The following is a 19,020-nucleotide window of genomic DNA, read 5'->3' on the forward strand; positions in this document are numbered from 1 at the left end:
GAGAGGAAAAGTAGTTTCTGTTTGAAATATCCGTGGTCATTTTTGTGCAAAGTCGACTTTTTTGTGATGTGTGTGGCTCTATTTTTATCGCTGGTGAAGTTGAAAGCTTGGTGAGAGTGCTCGGTGTGTGTTCTAAAATGGTGATTCGGCATCTACAGTCATCATATGAGAGTCTAGATCAGCGGTTCTCAACCTTTTTCGACTCACGGAGCCCTTTTTAGTATATAATTTCTATGCGGCCTCATTTTTCATATACAGTTGAACTCCATTATAACGACAACTCTGTTATAACGTCATTAAATGGCCGTTCTGACTAATTCATACGGAGACTAATGTTAACGGACCTCACTTATAACGTCGACCTCGGATATAACGACACATTTTTTTGTCGTTATTCCATTTTATCATAATTAGGGTGATACTATGACACGTATACAGAAAATTTCGTAATTTTGTCCTTCTTGCCTTTTTTTTCCCTTATACAGGGTGATTCAGAAAAGACGGGAAAAACTTCAAGAGGTGGTAGTACACACGAAAACAAACAATTGTCATCGAAGAATGCATGGTCTAGCATGAAACGTAAACACGCTAACGCGTTTCGAAACGGTTTGGCGACAGATCCCCACGGTGCATTTCCGCATAGGGGAGAATTTGGACACATTTCCGCACAATTAAGCCCTTTCTTAAAAAAATCTTATTTTTTTCCGTGTGGCCAAAAGTGGAACATATAGTGTAACGTAATTTCACACAACTATGGTCCAAAATAACACCATTTTCTAGATTAATCATCATAACTTCTGTATTCAGGCTATTCGGTTTTTTTTTTTTGCTGATATTGCCTGTAGAATGATCAAGTATTAATATTAAACACTTTTTTTTATTCCTTATGCAGCTCAAATATGGATTTTTTGAAAATTAAATTTTGGACCATAGTTGTGTTATGAAATCCCAACTATAGTCCATCAAATATTTCGTGTTATAAATCGTTTGCGAACCATAGTTGAGAGAATGTACTACAATCATGTCTTATATCCATCTTTATCCTCTTTGCTAGAAGAAGGCGAAGAAGGGCTTCTTCTAAATTCACTCCTGAAAGGGGGGTTCCTAGAGAACACCGAGCCAAAACCGCTGAAGCTATCATCATAAAATTTGGTCTGAAGCTTCGTTTCATGACGTAAAGACTAACTATGAAGGTGTTTTTTGAAATTCAACCGCTAAGGGTGTCATAAAGGAGTTCAATAGGAAGGGTTGTATGGAGAAATCACGCCGAGCCGAAACTGCTGAAGCTATAAATATGAAATTTGGTCAGTATTTTTGTATTTCGCAATTCACTGGGAAGGGGTTTTTCAGAATTCAACCCCCTAAGGGAGGGGGAGGGGAGTTCAAAGGTTGTATGGAACAATCATCACCGAGCCGAAATCACTGAAGCCATAAATATGAAATTTAGTCAATATTATATTTTATAATGTAGATACCCGCTAAGACGGGATTTATGAAAATTCATCACCCGAGGGGGTCTTGAGGGGTTCAAATGTCACATGGGGGAATCATCGACGAGTAATTTTCAGATTAAAATCCGCGAGCGAAGCTGCGGGTCCATAAAAATGGTTGGACCATAGTTGAGAGCAAAGTACAATTTTCTATTATTTTTCCTATAATTATTTTTATACGCACGCAACAGTAAAAATGTTTATTTAACATATGTAAATACTAAATTACCTGTAATACAGAACATCAATTGCGCATAACAGCTTGTTGTGGAAACTTGTAGCCGAGAAAGTCTGCAGCTGACAAGATAACGTGAAAAATATAACCCCAAATAAAAAGCTGATTCGCGGGAAAGTACCGGAGCGAGGACGTCTCTCTATCTCTTTTCATAACCACATCTCCATATTACACTATCAATGCTCTTTGCTTTAGTAATTAAATAGTCCACTAGATGTTGTTAGCATTTCGATCATCGATGTTTTAGTGAGCACGGGCATTTGGACCATAGTTGTGGCAAATTACGGTACCAATTTTGGCCACTTGCATGGCCTAAAACGGTGCGCATAGTAAATTTTGAACACCTGTTTTAGCAACCTACCATTAATTGTTAAAAATAACTAATTTAGATATGAAATTAGGATAGGAAGAAAGCTTACCTTTCAAAACCTAGTGGTGGTATTTTCACACATTTCTGAGAAAGCTTGATGATAAATTTTGTGAAATTTTGCTCTTAAACAAAGAACTCAACACTTGTGAGCACACATACTGCAGGTTTATGCATTTACTCGTCTTGCAAGTCACATGATGATTAAAATAGTGTAAGGTGTGAGAATGAATCTTATTGGTTAACATCAAATCACAAGCTAAATACTGGACAAACTGGTTTAATGCGGCCAAAATTGATGTAGTGGCCAAAAGTGGTACACTTCCCCTACATCATATGTGGAAATAAATCACTATTAGGATATAGAAAAAACGAAGAGGAAAAAAATAGGCGTTTCTTCCCCATTGTTGTAACCCTAAGCATAGGTAAGAGAGATAATACCAATAGAGATAACTTGCTTGAATTTATTACACTGGCGTGAAAGAAATATTGCGTCCTTGATCTTAAATTGGTTAATTACTTTCTCGCTTTTTCTGCCATCGCTGGTTGTTTTAAGCGTGCCCCTGAACGGTCTTCGACCAATCTTTGGTAAAGTACTCTAGTGAGTATGGTGCTCTCCTAAATCGCCAGAAAAACCCGTTCATTTCACCGGCATCTGAACTTTTACGGGTAAAAAATTCATCCAAGGATGATGTCGCTCTTCGCTATCCATACGAAGGTTGAATGGATAGCGAATTTCGCGCTCTTCTGTCACGTGCTCTATGCCACTCTTCGCTATCCAAAACCTTCGTATGGATAGCGAAGAGTGACGTTGGATAAGTCGCTATCTGGTGGCAGTGTCAGCAATTATGAACTTTTGCCTGAGTTTGGTCCGACCATCCATGAACGGTCCCGTTCAGCGCGAACGAGCTGTAAGGAAAAATTGGGAATCGTTATCTTTGTAATCTAGTGGTCTAGGGCAGTAGTTCTCTCACCATTTGGACACCCGCGGCCCGGCAAATCGCTTTTGCGTAAGTGAAAGGCCCGTTCATACACACAACTAACGAGAGATAAATGGAAAAAATTAAACCGAATCACTCACGGCCCGGTGTGACTAGTATTAGGGCCCGGCAGTTGAGAAACACTGGTCTAGGGCGCTCATCCAGCAAGTGAGAGGACGTGGATTCGATTCCCCGCAAGGGCAGTTGAATTTTCTCTCTTTCCTGCATTCTCCAGCTGTTGAAAACCTTCGTAAAATATTCATTACCGAGAGGAGCTGGTGATGGAACACGTTGAATAAAGGGTATTAACATTTTGGAGCTGGGATTTTTTGGAAACACAGCTACGTCGAAATGCTGTCAGCAAAGCAATAAAAGTAGGTAACAGCTGTGCAAACATCACAGTCCCTAGGCAAAACAAGTTCGGTTTGATGAAAGAGATTACATAGCAATTAAATAGCAGGAACAAGTCGAAAGCTTGACGTTATGAACTTGAATGATTGTTTTTGCAATTCCGCGATATTTGCTTTTGACATACAGTGGATTGTGACTCTGCAAAAGTAGTTCCGGGTATTTTTGCACAGGAAGATTTAGCTGGAGAGCATAAAGAATTGAGAAAACGCAAAATGTTCGTTGCACACATTTGGCATTCTTATAAAGAACGTCAAAGTCTCTGACTAACTGACTGACACACACCCACACACAGTTGCGTATTTACAGGGGGCTTAGCGGGCTGTGTAACCCAGAGTGGCAAATTTGAGGAATGAGTAGGCAAAAAAATGAGTAAAATAGGAGAAGAGCGGCAAAATTTTTATAACCCTCAATAAATCCGACTCTGCCCTGACAGCTAGGGATTCGGTCAGTGAGTGACCAAAAACGTGACCTAGAGAGTTTGCAAGCACGTGAATGACCAAAAAAAAGTGTGACCTACAGAGTGAGGAACCAGGTCAGGGAGTCGTCTACAGCGTGCGCAGCATGTAAATGACCAAAAGAATGACCTAGAGCAGCCATCATCATCATGCCCAACGAGATGCCCATAACAAATATGGGTGCCATGCATTTCTAAAATGCAACATCCCAATTAAAATGCAATGATAAAAACTAAAAACTATATATACATGATAAAATATTATACAGGGTGAGCAAAAAGTCCGTAGAAACTTTAAAAATTCATAAAAACGGAAAAATAACCGAAATAAAAAACGGTTTGTAGAGTTAGCATCGCTAGGTCACGGGAATTTTTTTTAATACAGGGGGAAAATGACTCAAAAAAGAGCCGGTACGTGGCGCTGACTTACACAAGGCAAAGAAAAGATACGCAAATAACGAACAGAATGCCTCCAAATCGTTTATTACAGCTGTATGTCTTCCACATGACCACCACCACAGGGGATAACACATTGCAGACGAGTCACAAATCCAGCAACGGCAGAGTGCAGCAGGTCCACATACACGGTTTACAACGGTGAACTGGTTGTGGATTAGGAGCGCAAGTTCTTATAACTGTCTCATTTGCATTTCCCCACCGAAGTCGCTCGTTCCAGCGCCACCAGTTTTCGAGGGGTTTTTTCCAGCCTTAAAAAAATTCCCGTGACCTAGCAATGCTAACCCTGCAGACCGTTTTTTATTTCGGTTATTTTTCCGGTTTCTATTCATATTTAAAGTTTCTATAGACTTTTTGCCCACCCTGTACAATGCCCATAAAAACATTCATGGTTGTTATTCTACGTATGGATAGCTTCTCGATTTACTCCAACATGTTTATCGTATTTCTTTTTAAACGTGTCAATTGTGTCAATTTTACTATCCCCGGGGGTAAGCTATTCCATTTATTAGCAACCCTATTAGAGGAAAAACTCCCAGCGACACCACAATTTAGAATTGTCCCTTACCAATCGATACTGGTGTTCCTTTGTCAAAGCAGTCGATTGACGGCAGATTAATAATTCATGGTCCATCATATCCATCCCGTTGAAAATTTTGAACACTTCGATCATATCCCCACGGCACCTGCGTTCTTCTAGTGTAAACGTATGCACCTCCTTTTCTATCCGATCTATTTCTTAAAAAAGTATCGTATCCTGAGACGTGAAAGGAAGATTCATCCCCATCGTTTGCCCAAGATTCTGTAATTTTGGCTACAAGGTCTAGGCCATTGTTTCCCAAATTGGAGAATATCGCCCCCTGGTGGGCGATGGGATTTTCGAGGGGGCCTATGAGTATATCATAGGATCCTATGGTTGCGGGCGATGAGAGAAAAGTATTTCTGAAGAAGGGGGCGATGGAACAAAAAGTATGGGAAACTATGGCCTAGGGACTAGACTCTAGACCCTCTAGTATATATCCCTCAGTAAATCCGCATCTTCCCAGACAGCTAGGGACTACATCAGTGTGTGACCATAAAAGTGACCTAGAGAGTTTGTAAGTACGTGATTGAGCAAAAGAGTGACTTAGAGCGTGAGCAAGCATGTGAATGACCAAAAGTTGATCAAGAGCACGTGTGAACGTATAGATGAACAAAAAAGTGACCCATAAAGCAAGGAATCATGTCAACGGGTAACCGAAAGAGTGATCTAGAGCGCGTGCAAACACGATGGCCAAAACAGTGTGCAAGCATGTGAGCGGCCAAACCAGCGTGCATACATGGGAGTGGTTAAAACAATGTGTGCAGGCATGGGAGTGGTTAAAACAGTGTGCAGGCATGTGAGCGGCCAAACCAACTTGCGGGCACGGGAGTGGTTAAAACAGTGTGCTGGCATGGGAGCGGCCAAACCAGCGTGCGGGCATGGGAGTGGTTAAAACAGTGTGCAGGAATGTGGGTGACTAAAACAGTGTGCAGGCATGTGAGCGGCCAAACCAGCGTGCCGACATGGGAGTGGTTAAAACAGTGTGCAGGCATGTGAGCGGCCAAACCAGCGTGCGGGCATGGGAGTGGTTAAAACAGTGTGCAGGAATGTGGGTGACTGAAACAGTGTTCAAGCATGTGAATGACTAAAAAAATGACTTAGAGAGTGTGCGTGAGCATAGGAGTGACCAAAATAGTGACTTAGAGGCACAGGTGTACTTGCAGGTGGGGGGAGGCCAAGCGCGTTATAGCACAGTGTGGCGAATTCGAGGAAAGAGTAGTCAAGAACTTATACAACAATGGGAGAAGGGCGGTAAAATTCGTGTACCCCAAGGGGGGGAAAACCCATAAATGCGCCTCTGTGACTATTATCCGCCAAATTTTTTTGACACGTGGCTTTATCTTGGAGCTTCATAGACAGATTAAGATTAAACATCCTCCATTTGTTCAGAAGTTCAAGAGCATGGGTCAATCAACATGAAGATCGGATAAGGTCGCCCCCAAAACAGAAGCTAAGCATGAAGTTCATCATTTGAGTTGTGAATAATTTCAAGGGCTCCGTTCGTCTTTTTTATATATATATTCCTCGTGTTTTTGTTAACTGATAACACAGTAGAATCAAATAATCTGATCGAAACCTCAACATAATGAGTGAAAGGTGTCGAAATGTTCGCCAATCTTTGACCCGTATTTTGGAAATGGACGGAAACATGGGCAGATAAACAGGAAGATGGGATGAGATCATTTCGCTTGGCTCTTCGTTTCACTCAGGTCTGATATATCACTGATCTACTCACACTTTAGTACTCGTATACTGTATATCGAGGATGCGTAATCTCCGGCCCACGGGCCGAATGCGACGCGCCAACGGGTTCCACCCAGCCGCGAATGATGTTCCGGTAGAAAAGTATCAATACACGATAAAATGCCTGGGCTGACCATATATATTTTCTTTATAAAAATAAGGGAAATCTACTATATCCATACGGGATATCTCCAAGTTCCCCCAACAAAGTTCCAAGTAAAGTTGATAATTACAGCCAAAAACTTGTCAAAAGCAAATTACAGCCAAAAAAATTGTCAAAGGCAAATGACAAGTTAAAAATTGTCAAAGGCCATTTACAGTAAAGAAAATGGTCAAAGTCAAGCGAAGTCACCAATTACAGCCAAAAAAGTTGTCGAAGGCCAATTACAGTAAAAAAAAAAAATTGGTAAATTGTAAAAATTGCGGTTCTCTTTTTTACAGAGTTCCTATAAATTCTGTGACTATGTTAGTCTTTTCATCGTCGGGCTGCGAGGGCCACACGTGGAAAGCCGGCCATGAGTTGAAGACAGCTGCTCTAGAGAGGGCCATGCTGAGAACGTGGGTGGAATACCCCCTCACCCCCGTCAATGACGGAACAGATTGATCTAATGTATGTGCAAATATATGAATTGCCATCATCATCTTGGTCACCCCCCAGCCTTTCATGTCTATCTGCACCTATGGCTGAAAAGATCCCTTTTTTAACATTCGCGGTCAGGGCCGTAGCATGGCTTTTCGGGGCTACGGGACAGACATTTTCTTGGGGCCCCCATGAAAGGGTTACGCTGAGAAAAAGAAGGGGGTTGTCCCGTTCCGTGGCAAAGTTCGATTTGAATCGGCTTGTGCTGCCATCTGTTGAATAGAATATCACGAAATAACTCGTGTTGTTCTTTTTTTTTCCCGGAATTAGGGTTCCCGGATGTCCTCCTGTAATATATCAAGTATATAAGTTAATCTGATGTCTATGGCTATAACCCGCTTGGCCTCCCCACCCCCCGACTCCTGCAGGTACACCTGTGTCTCTAATTCACTCTTCTGGTCACTCCCATGCGCCGACACTCTCTCCAAGTCACTCTTTTAGTCGTTCAGATGACGATTCACGCGCTCTCTAGGTAACTTTTTTGGCCATTCACAACACAAGCTTAAACACGCTATAGGTCACTCTTTTGGTCATTGACTTGCTTTCACGCCCTCTAGGCAGTACCATCTTAACGCATGTGCCCACCCTGGCATGGCCCGGGCCATGGTCCCCACAAGGATGGGGCTGACAGGGCTCTAGCCCTAGGGCCCGGGAAAATTCTCAACATTTTTTGCTTTTTCACGCTATAAATTAACTATAGATCAGATCGGGGGGCCCGCAAAAGATCCCAGCTAGGGCTCTACTCTAGGATGTTGGGGGCCCTCAGGAGAAGAGGGGCTATACAAAAATGTCATTCGGTTGAAATTTACTAGAATTTAAGTTCTTCGGGAAAACCAATTGGCCCGGAGGCCCATGATGCTCGTAAGACAGCCCTGCATCTAGGTCACTCTTTTTGTCAAGGACAAGCTTACCCACGCTCGAGATCACTCTTTTGGTCATTAACGAATTTCAAATGCTCTAGATCGCACTTTTGGTCATTCACGTGCTTTCACTCTCTCCATATCACTATTTTGGTCATTTACAAGATTGCACACTCTCCAGGTCACTCTTCTCTTCATTCACAAGCTTACATGCGATCTAGGTCACTCTTTTGATCATTTATGTGCCTTTACACTTTAGTTCACTCTTTTGGTCATTCACATGATTGCACACGCTCCGGGCAATCGCTAACCCGGTCCCTCGCGCTGTAGATCACTATTTTGGTCATCCAATCCCATGCTTGCTCACGCTCTATGTCACTCTTTTGATCATTCACTGATCTAGTCCCTTGCTGGCCGGGCAGAGGTGGATTTATTGAGGTTTATACAAATCTGCCGCCCTTCTGACATTCTACTAATTAGAATGGTCACTCATTCCTCAAGTTTGCTACCCTTCGTAACTTTTCGCCCTGGGCTATAACTCGCTAAGCCCCCCCCCCCCCGTAAACAGGGCTGTCTTAAGGGCATCATAGTCCCCCGGGCCAAGTGATTTTTTTGAGGTCCTACCTGCAAAATTCTCGAAAAATTCAACTACATCTTGGTTTTCAGAGGCCCTTCTTCTCTTAAGGCCCCAAGGACCGTGCCCGGGTGGGCCCGAACGTTAAGACGGCACTGCAGATGCTATTGTAACCATGACCCTGCTTGCTCCAGGATAATATGAAAACACAGTCCAAAAAACAACTCTGGAACAACACCACCGCAACATCTATCTTAAGAATACCATTGTTTGCTCACCAAAAGCTAATACCGTATACTGAAGTGCAGGGGCGTATTTACACAGGGCTGGGTGGGCTTAGCGGGCTATACAGCCCAGGGCGGCAAATTTGAGGAATGAGTAGCCAAGAGAAAGTTAGCAGAATGGGAGAAGAACGTCAAAAGTTTATAACCATGAATCCGCCTCTGACCCAGAGAGCGAGAGACATGGCCCGCACATCCTCGAGCAGGGCCCCTAGGCTGGGATCTTTTGCAGGGTCTCCAGACTAGATTTTCACACGCATGTGAATAGCTGAAAGAGTGATCTACAGCGTATGCAAGCATGTGAATGACTGAAAGAGTGGCGCAAAGTGAGTGCAAGCCTATGAATGACCAAAACAGTGTGCAAGCATGTGGGTGACTGAAAAAGTGTGCAAGCACGTGAGTCATGGGCGGAGATACGCCCCCCCCCCCCCAGCGTCCTGCGTTTCTGAAAACTCGCCCCCCTTTTGTCCTATTTTCTGGTTTTCGGAATAATTTTTTCCTTCTTTTCCTGAGGATTTTTTTTTTCACTTTGAAACACATATATCTCTTCACTGATATGAGTGTTTTTATATTTTTTTCCACAGGCATTCACCCATGACCCCACAAGGGTGGAGCAGAATTAACTACAGTGGGACCACCCCAAAAGTCCCAGCCTAGGGGGCTCTGCTCCAGGATGTGGGGGGGGGGCATTCATTGACCAATAGCTGTCGAAATTCACAGAATTTTTTCTCTTTTTGCTTTTTTAGGGATTTTTAGTGGGGAAAATTATTGTTGTGTGGCCGCGTGGTTTTAACGGTCAGTATAGTGGCGCCACCTATTGTGGAAATTAGGAAAAGTGACGCTATTGACGTCCTCCTTTCTCAGTTTTCGAAACTGGTTACCCTATCCGAAGTTATATCATCGGATTTGTGCCGCCATCTATTGAGAACATTAAACACTATGTATTTGGAACTTCGGCTTTAATGCAATGTGGTTTCAATGGGAAAGAAAAATTGCTTTCACAGAGGGCCCACACACATAATTTCGAGAGGGGGGTTGAGTCCCAAGTAATTATTTATGAAATTCCAAAAAGGCACTCATTATTTCAGAATGAACAGAAGTGATGAAAATACGCGTAAAATATATAAACGAATATAATAATGAATGAAAAAATAAATACTGAATGCAATTACGGTAATATAATATGATTAAATATAAATACAATTAACAGGGCGGGATTAAACCATATGAACGCCCTAAGCCAGGGATTCTTTTCCTATTGGTTGCGACCCGGGTCACAGGGGCTTCTGAGATGGGTCGTAAGAACCCACTTACAATATAGGAAAAATAATTCCAAAATTAATGAAAAAATTCCAAAATTAATGAAAAATAATTCCAAAATTAATGAAAAATAATTCCCAAATTAATAAAAAAAATTCCAAATTAATGAAAAATAATTCCCAAATTAATGAAAAATAATTCCAAAATTAATGAAAAATAATTCCCAAATTAATGAAAAATAATTCCCAAATTAATAAAAAAAATTCCAAATTAATGAAAAATTCCAAATTAATGAAAAATAATTTCCAAATTAATGAAAAATAATTCCCAAATTAATGAAAAATAATTCCCAAATCAATGAAAAATAATTCCCAAATTCGCAAAAAGTAAAGAAAAATAATTCCTAAATGAATGAAAAATAATTGGGATAATAATTCCAAAATTAATTGGGGAACCCCGAATGCCGGGGGGGGGGGGGGCCTCATGACAGTTTGATCTGGTTAAAGTTTTGGGAGAGTTAGTATGCACATGGCCCCTGCAAGGGTGGGACTGGCTGGGCTGTAGCCCTGAGGCCCGGGACGATTTGCGTCACTTTTTGTTTTTTCATGCTGTAAATTAACTATAAAGAGGCCCGTGAAAAGCCTGGTCTGGGGTCCCGCCAGAAGTTCCAGCCTAGTGGCCCCGTGCTATGATGTGGGGGGGGGGGGGCTCATGAGTATGCAAATTGGTAGGCAGGTATTTATAGCTAGGTGGGAGGGGGCGCTCGGAAAATTTTTTTTTACCCGGGCGCCTATGATGCTCTTTACAGGCTTTGGGCTTACTTTATGGAAATACTAAGCAAATTACAGCCAAACTACTGATGCCCTAAGCACGGGTTTTATTTTGCTTTACGGTCAATCCGGACATGATAATTAATCCGTATATTACAACAGATCTGGACGTAGCAATTTTTTCATTCCGCAATGCCGAATATTTATACCAAAATTCTATATACAGGGTGGGCAAAAAGTCCGTAGAAACTTTAAAAATTCATAAAAACCGGAAAAATAACGAAATAAAAAACGGTTTGCAAGGGGAAACTGTGCATCGCTAGATCACGGGAAGTTTTTTAAGACAGGAAAATAAAATTATTCAAAAAAAAAACAAAAAAAAAAAAAAAACAGCAGATAGGTGGCGCTGACGTCCACAAGTCAAAGGAAAGATACGCGAATAACGAACAGAATGCCTCCAAATCGTTTATTCCAGCAGTATGTGTTCCACCACCACAGGGATAACACATTGGAGGCGAGTCACAGATCCAGCAACAGCAGAGTGCAGCAGGTCCACATACACGGTTTACAACGGTGTACTGATTATGGATTAGGAGCGCGAGTTCTTATAACCGTCTCATTTGCATATTTCCACCGAAGTCGCTCGTAGCAGCGCCACCTATCTGCTGTTGTTTGAGGGGTTTTTTTTTTTTCCCAACACCTCCCATTAGCGGACAAAAGTTTTGGTCCCGTGGGTGTCTGTTATCGAGGGGGTTCTATTGTTACATGAATGAAATGTGAAAGGAAAACTTTAAGGAAAAATAATTTTTCTCATTGATTTTGAAATTATTTCTCGCATTAATTATGAATGTTAATTATTATTAATAATTAACAATAATTATTTCATTTCTTTCATAATGTGGTAGATAAAGGGTTCATTGAAAACGATATGACATTTTTCGTTAGTTTAGTGGTATATACAGGGTGGCTATAAATAAACTGACACTACTCAGACGTATGTAGCGCCCGCTGTGGTGGACGTATTTCATTGAAACTTGGCATGTACGTTATTTTGACCATGGGAAAAAGATAACTGCGATGAAAAAGTGCCACTTTTCCACCTGGTGGTGAAAATTGAACTATTTTTTAACAAATCTTTCTTTTCTCCCCGAATGGTCTTTAAATCCTGATGTATCCTGTGTACCAGCGTTTCTCAACCTTTTTAAACAAAAAGACTAGTAAAATGTCTGAAATACTTCGACGGACCACGGACCACTAACTTACCGTATGAGAGGTGAGGCCATATGTCCCGTAATACGGGACATTCAAATTCAGAAATAAAGTACATATTATGCAGGAATGTTTCACAGATTTGACTTTTTTTTAACGGAGCATATTTGGATTAGCAATCTTTACTGAAAATTACGAATGTTCCATTTTTTACAGTATTTGAGCTCCCATTTCCCGTGTTTTTCTGAATGGAATATGGTTACCCATGTCATGATGGAAACAATTCCATTGAGAAATAAATTCTTTTCTACCGCAATATTTGCTCTCTTCTTCCTCCTCCAGCAATTTCGGTAATAATTGGCAAATTCGTCGTAAATTTTTTTTTTTTTTTGCCTATATATCCCGTATTTAGAATCACAGTTTCCCGTATGTTTCTAGTTGAGATATGGTTACCCTAAGAACGAAGGTCTCTAATTTTCTATTTTAAACCATGAGGATATTACTGTACTTATATCCATTACAATAATTCTACAATTTTTCGGTCAGTTGGAATTTAATTACCAAGTCTGTCTGCGGACCACATGTGCCATCGTCGCGGGGAAAAAAAAATCCTAATTGGATGAGCCGCGGCTATGAATTAGCCATCCATAAGAACTAAAAATTTACTTTTCATGGATGTACATGTCACCCTGAAATGTATACATCTGACAAATTGCCAAAATTTCGTCAACTTTGCACCAAATATATTTCTCATTCAAAGACCCAAAATAGTCAATTTCAAAAATGCTAATCGCAATATATTCATTCTAAATTAATATACAATGACAATAAACATCGTTATTTATCTAAATAATGTATTATAAAACATAATAAAGCAAAACAAAGCTTTATCAGAAACGAAATTGCACGCCAAGCCTCCATCAGGGCCGTCTAAAGAAAATCGTAGGGCCCCCGGGCCAAGTGATTTTTCTGAGGCCCACCAGACAAGTTTACATGCTTACTCTTGAAAATTTCAACTAGATCTCATTTTTGTGAGGCCGCTCTTCTCCCGTGCCCGGGTGAGCCCATGAGTTAAGACGGCACTGGCCTCCATTAGTGGGAAACATCGTGAATCAAAATATGCAAATAATAAATAGTAATAGTAATAGAAAAAGAAGAGAAAATTTAATTCGCTTGGAAAGTAATTTTTCCATCCTTAATAAAAGTTACATTTGCAACCTAAAGCAGTGATTCTCAACCTTTTTAAGTCCGTGGCCCCCTTTGGACCATATTTTCTTCTCGTGGCCCTCCAGTCTTATCCAGGGCTCCCTACCCTCATCTGAGATCTTTTCTACTTATTGAATTGAATTAAGTCAGAACTAAATTTATAATGGACAAAATTTTATTCATATGATCGATCTCCTGAACCCTGGGCCAAGCACAGATCCACATTGGAGGAGGTGGGGGGGGGGGAATCCGCGCCCACCCTGGACTAGAGTTCAGTGAGATTCTCTCATGTGGGGGAGTATCAACATCATGGGTCCCCTGGCATAGTGATGTTTGTTCTGGAGCCCCCATACTTAGCTGGTAGTAACAGCTTACATATTTGCATGCTTACACTCGAAAGTCGATTATTCCCTGGACGGATCATGCTGATCCCTTGGGAATACGGGAATATCACGTTATTAAAAAAAAAAAAAAAGTCATAGCACAAGATCTCTTCCTGCAGGCCCTGTGGAGATGAAGCCCTGGGCTGCAAACACATGGGTTAATGTTGCCCTGGTACCATGGACAGCAGTGCTAGATTCTGAAAATAGTGGCATTTTTTCCCGGCATATTTCACTTGAAAGCTTTATTTCTTCACAGTTCTATGTGGCCCACTTCACCACTTGTCGTAGCTCCCCTTTCATCTGCTTTTCACCTGTGCCCCCCCCCCCTAGAACATCCCAGGACCGCAAGGGACCATATGGCCAGCATTGCATTTTTCAAACACTCACGGTGTTCACACGTCTAGTAGGCTACCCATTGGAAAAACAAGGAATTTCTTCTTTCCAACTCGTAAAAGTACCCACTCGTCACGTGGTTAGGCGTAGAAAACAAAAAGCAACCCTGCATGCGCGATCTAGTGTAATATTACATCCATGTGCCCTGGGTAGCCTATACTTCAGATCAAACGGAAAAGTAAAAAACAATCGTGCTTATATGACCCAAATTTCAGATTTCATTAGGCAAATTTTCAGCGTTTCTTCTGTATATTACGGTGTTACTGTATCAGTAACATTTACGTAATAAAACATTAGATACGCATATTGTCAGTTGTGGTCATACGTGTGTGGGTAAAGTGGTCATCTGTACAATCTAACCACCCAGCTAGTGTCAGCAATACTGTAATGCAAGGGTGCTCAAACTTTAGATGAGTGCAGGCCAGTTCGCTGGTTTGAAAATGTGTTGCGGGACATTTATGTAACCTGGAAATGTGTCGCGGGCCACTTAAGCGATCTGGAAATGTACCACTGGCCATTCAAGTGATCTGTAAATGTGTCATGGGCTGATTAAGTGCTTTGGAAGTGTATCGTGGATCACTCAAATGATTTGTAAATATGCCGCAGCTCACTTGAGTGATTTGGGAATGTGCCGCGGGCCACTTAAGTCATGTAAAAATGCACCATGGGCTGCTCGAGTGATCTTGAACTGCTGGTAACTTGAGTGATGTGGAACTGCACCGCTGGCCTCTGAAGTGCTCCAGAACTGTGACAAACGTCCCTTAAGTGACCAGTGGTATATATTTACAGATCCCTTAAGTGATTTGTTAATATTCTACGGCAGCTTAATTGCTCTGGAACTGTTCGCGCGTCCCTCGACTGATTTGTAAATATGCCACGACTCTTTAAGTGATCTGGAGATGTACGGAGGATCACTGATCTGCAGATGTGGAGCTCTGCTCATTTTTACAAAATCAGGTTTGTGGTCGTGGGCAACACCAGATGACCTCGAGGCAAGGACGCCGGAAGTAAAAAATGTTTGGTATTGCTGGAGTAATGAGCACATAATGTTCACTTGGATATGTCCGAAAACCATACGTCACACATTCAACAAAAATGTCCCGTTTTTGGTAAATCGCCCATCACCCGAACTGAGGGTGAATAAGCTATATTTGAATGATGATTGGCGTGTGTTGCTGAGCAATACCATTCAAATGATTGGTGTTGCGTTAGCAACATGAGCACATATACTACGGAGTCGCTGCCTCGAGGGACACATTTAGCCCGCGGGCCATGGGTTGAGCATATATGCTGTAACGAATGCTGTTTCGGATTTAAGTAATATTGGGATAACTATGTGACCCTTCTTTGAAATTTTGGTTGCTTCAACTTTTTTTTTCACAAAAAAGTCCTGTTTTTTTCAAGTATTATCTAGAACATAGTTTCCCAAACTTTTTGTTCCATCGCTCCCTTCATCAGAAATTTTTTCCCCTCATCGCCCTCCAACTCACGTAAACCCATAGGATCCTATGTTAAATCAGTAGGTTCTATCGCCCCCTTGGACCATTCCATCGCCCACCAGGGGAGCGATATTGCCCACTTTGGGAAACACTGATCTAGAATCTTATTTGCGTTTTCGATCCTAAATAAATCGAAGATTAAGACAATTTTCATTACGTATAAATTATAATACGATAAATATTCGTATCTTATGTATTTGTTATGTTCGACGTTATTTTGGTCAAATACACTTCAAATACACTGTAATTTACAGTAGCCCTCTATTTTGTTTCCACTCAGTGGAAATTTTTTTTTTTAGTGAATTCACCTATAATTGGCAATTATCCTCACTTTTTGCAACTTTTTGGTGAGAATAGATGCTGTAATTTGACCACGACCTACGTACAATGACCAGTAAAGTAAAGAATTTTGGGTAGTAAAATTCAGGCTGTATATTGTTTCGATTTTAAGACAAAATTATGGGAGAACTTGGGAAATTCAGAAACTGGCCCATAAGAAAGTTACGCCCGGATTTTTCATTTGTCCGGTTTTCAACCGGCAACATTACGCCTCTCCAAGTTGCTCAAAACCTCGTTTTGGAGAGGTGGCTGAGATGTTTTCGTTTTTGCGTGGTGAGGTTGGTTTGGACCCGGCTTGACGCTTCCGCGGCATGGTAGAAATCATCAAACCCCCTTCAAAATACCGTACCTTCTTTTAAATGTAGGCTTTCTTGTCCGTTTTTAGTGGGTGAAAACTAAGGGGTATAGGCAAAAATGTTGCATTTAGAAATCGACTTTACAAAATATTTGGGCTTGTTAATGATAAATAAGAGGCTTTCAAGGTGGCGAGATATCTCGTCAATGCTGCACAGAGGGTCAACAGTATGTGGATAAGATTTATGTGCATTATATTATAGTGTGTAACCAAACTGATGCTCAAAACTGTAAGGGGTGATAGAACTCACCAAAACAAACAAATTTCACCTTACAATGTTGGATCGGAAAGCAAGCGGCGAGTCGTGAGAGGGCGAATGGAAGTGGAGAACACCGCAAAGACGAATAATAAATAAAGAATCTTTATTACCGAAAACTTTAAAACAAATGTTCAAATGAGCGATCACAAGCTGCAATACCGGCGCCATATAGGTGATAGATAACAGCTGAATGACGGGTGCTACAAAAGGCGACGTTTCATTCACTCCAGAGAGAGCGCCCTCTCGTGGCTCTCCGCTTACTTTCCGACCCCACATTGTATGGTGAAAGTTGTTTGTTTTGGCGAGTTCTATCACCCTTACAGTTCTGACCATCAGTTTAGTTACAGCCTGTATAATCCCCGAATCATAAGTGTCTCTTGACACCAAACACGGAATGATCCACTTGCATAGTGCATGAAGAAACCAGCAACGCCGCAGTGTAAAATGAACATTAAAATACATTTATAAGATTAATGTAAACATCGTATATATCAATCTTCGTGGGATAAAATTAAATTTTAATGCATCGCACATTTTCTTCTATTCAAAATAAAAAAAAGAAAATGGTTAGAAAATGGCTGAATGCTTAGAATCAATTCCGAATACAGTTAGTCGTTCCTGCGTATTGGCGTGGGTTACGTTCCAGGGGCTGACCGCCAATACAGAAAATCCGCAAATAACCCAAACCCTAAAATTTTGTTCTTTAGGCATCTCATTTTTACAGTGTCTGCTTTGTGTGGAAAATAGAAAGGGGGGAGGGGGTGGACGAGTGATTCTAGGCGTGCTTTCTCAAAGAACAACATAATGTCTGTAGGTCTGTTTATCAATTTTTCTACATATGAAAAACGTACCGCAAATGGGTCTATTTCATGAAAACACTCCATTGCCGATTTAAACATACGAAACCTTTGCTATGTTGTTCATAATGAACTTGTCCTCTAATTCTAAATCTTGATCATGTTCATACATGATCCGAGTTGACTGCTTCGGTTTCAGAAGCCGTCAGCTCGATTAATCCCTCCTCTGTTGATTTCTGAATTTTCTTCTTTATCAATTAATTCTCTAACTTCTTTTATCGCTACATCAGTGAACCTTTTCTCTATTAACAATCCAGAAAAAGTGTTTTCATAGTCCAAGCTTTCGCATGGTTCATACAAAATACTGGGAAAAAATGTGACATTATTTTCATCAATACCTTACGGATTTCCAAATTAAATAATGACGGCTATAGTGCAGGTGTAGCAACAGCTGGTCGAATTTCATATTTGCTGATATATTTGACTGTAGACTCATTTGATGCTTTAATAACGGAAACCGCAGCAATGAAGCTAACCTTTGTCAATATTTCGAATTTTAATTGTGAATTTTTCACTTTTAGAAACATTCAAACAACAGTCTTGCATAAATATTTTCATAAGCGCAAGAAAAACCTTTAAGATAAATTTAAGTGTTTTACACGTACAGCTTATATTTTGTTTCCGTACGGGAATTATTACCGCAATCGTGTTTTGCAAAAAAAAAAGAAGAAGAAGAACTGGGAACGTACCGCAAATACCGAGGACCAACTGTACTTCAAATGCACAATTCAACTTACTGATATTTGAATATTATACGATGATACTCATATTAAATTTCTTAGAGATAGTCTGTTTTGAAACAAAAATGAACGGAGGACGAATCAATGTAAATTCCCTAAGATTTTAAAATTATGATTTTAAAAAAATGCCAAAATCATGTTACGACGCGCGTGTGTAAACAGAAACCCAACAATTTTTGGTTCACTGAAAATCTATGATACCACTATACATTTTGCTACATTTTAATCATAATTTTCATTACATTTATCATTTATCGTAAACCCGGGCTACTTTGTTCATGGGGTCCTTCTATGTCCCAAAACGATAAAATAATAAAACGAACTCTATTTACTGTAGAATACTATTTTCGAAAGTAGTTTTTGTAGTTTCTGCTAGGTAGCCTACTACAGAAACTAGTTCCGAAAATGCTTTTCTACAGTAGTTAGAGTGCGTTTCATAATTTTATCGTTTTAGAACAAAGGACCCCCGGGTCAAAGTACTGTAGTATGTGTTTACAGTACTTTTTTTATGTTTTCACTTTTTTAATTTTTTGATAAAAAATTAAACTTAATTTTTGTTAATGTAAAATTTTTCAAATTTGTATTCCCGTTATAAACCTAACATTTCTTTTCTCTATGCTGGTTTTTTGCCAAAAGCTAGCCAATGATGCAAGCATTCCATGAAAATTTCTAAAAT

Source organism: Pholcus phalangioides, unplaced genomic scaffold, assembly GCF_987345545.1.
Source record: "Pholcus phalangioides strain wild (caught in Gottingen) unplaced genomic scaffold, Ppha-v1.0 ptg000017l_1, whole genome shotgun sequence".
NCBI classification, from domain to species: domain Eukaryota; kingdom Metazoa; phylum Arthropoda; class Arachnida; order Araneae; family Pholcidae; genus Pholcus; species Pholcus phalangioides.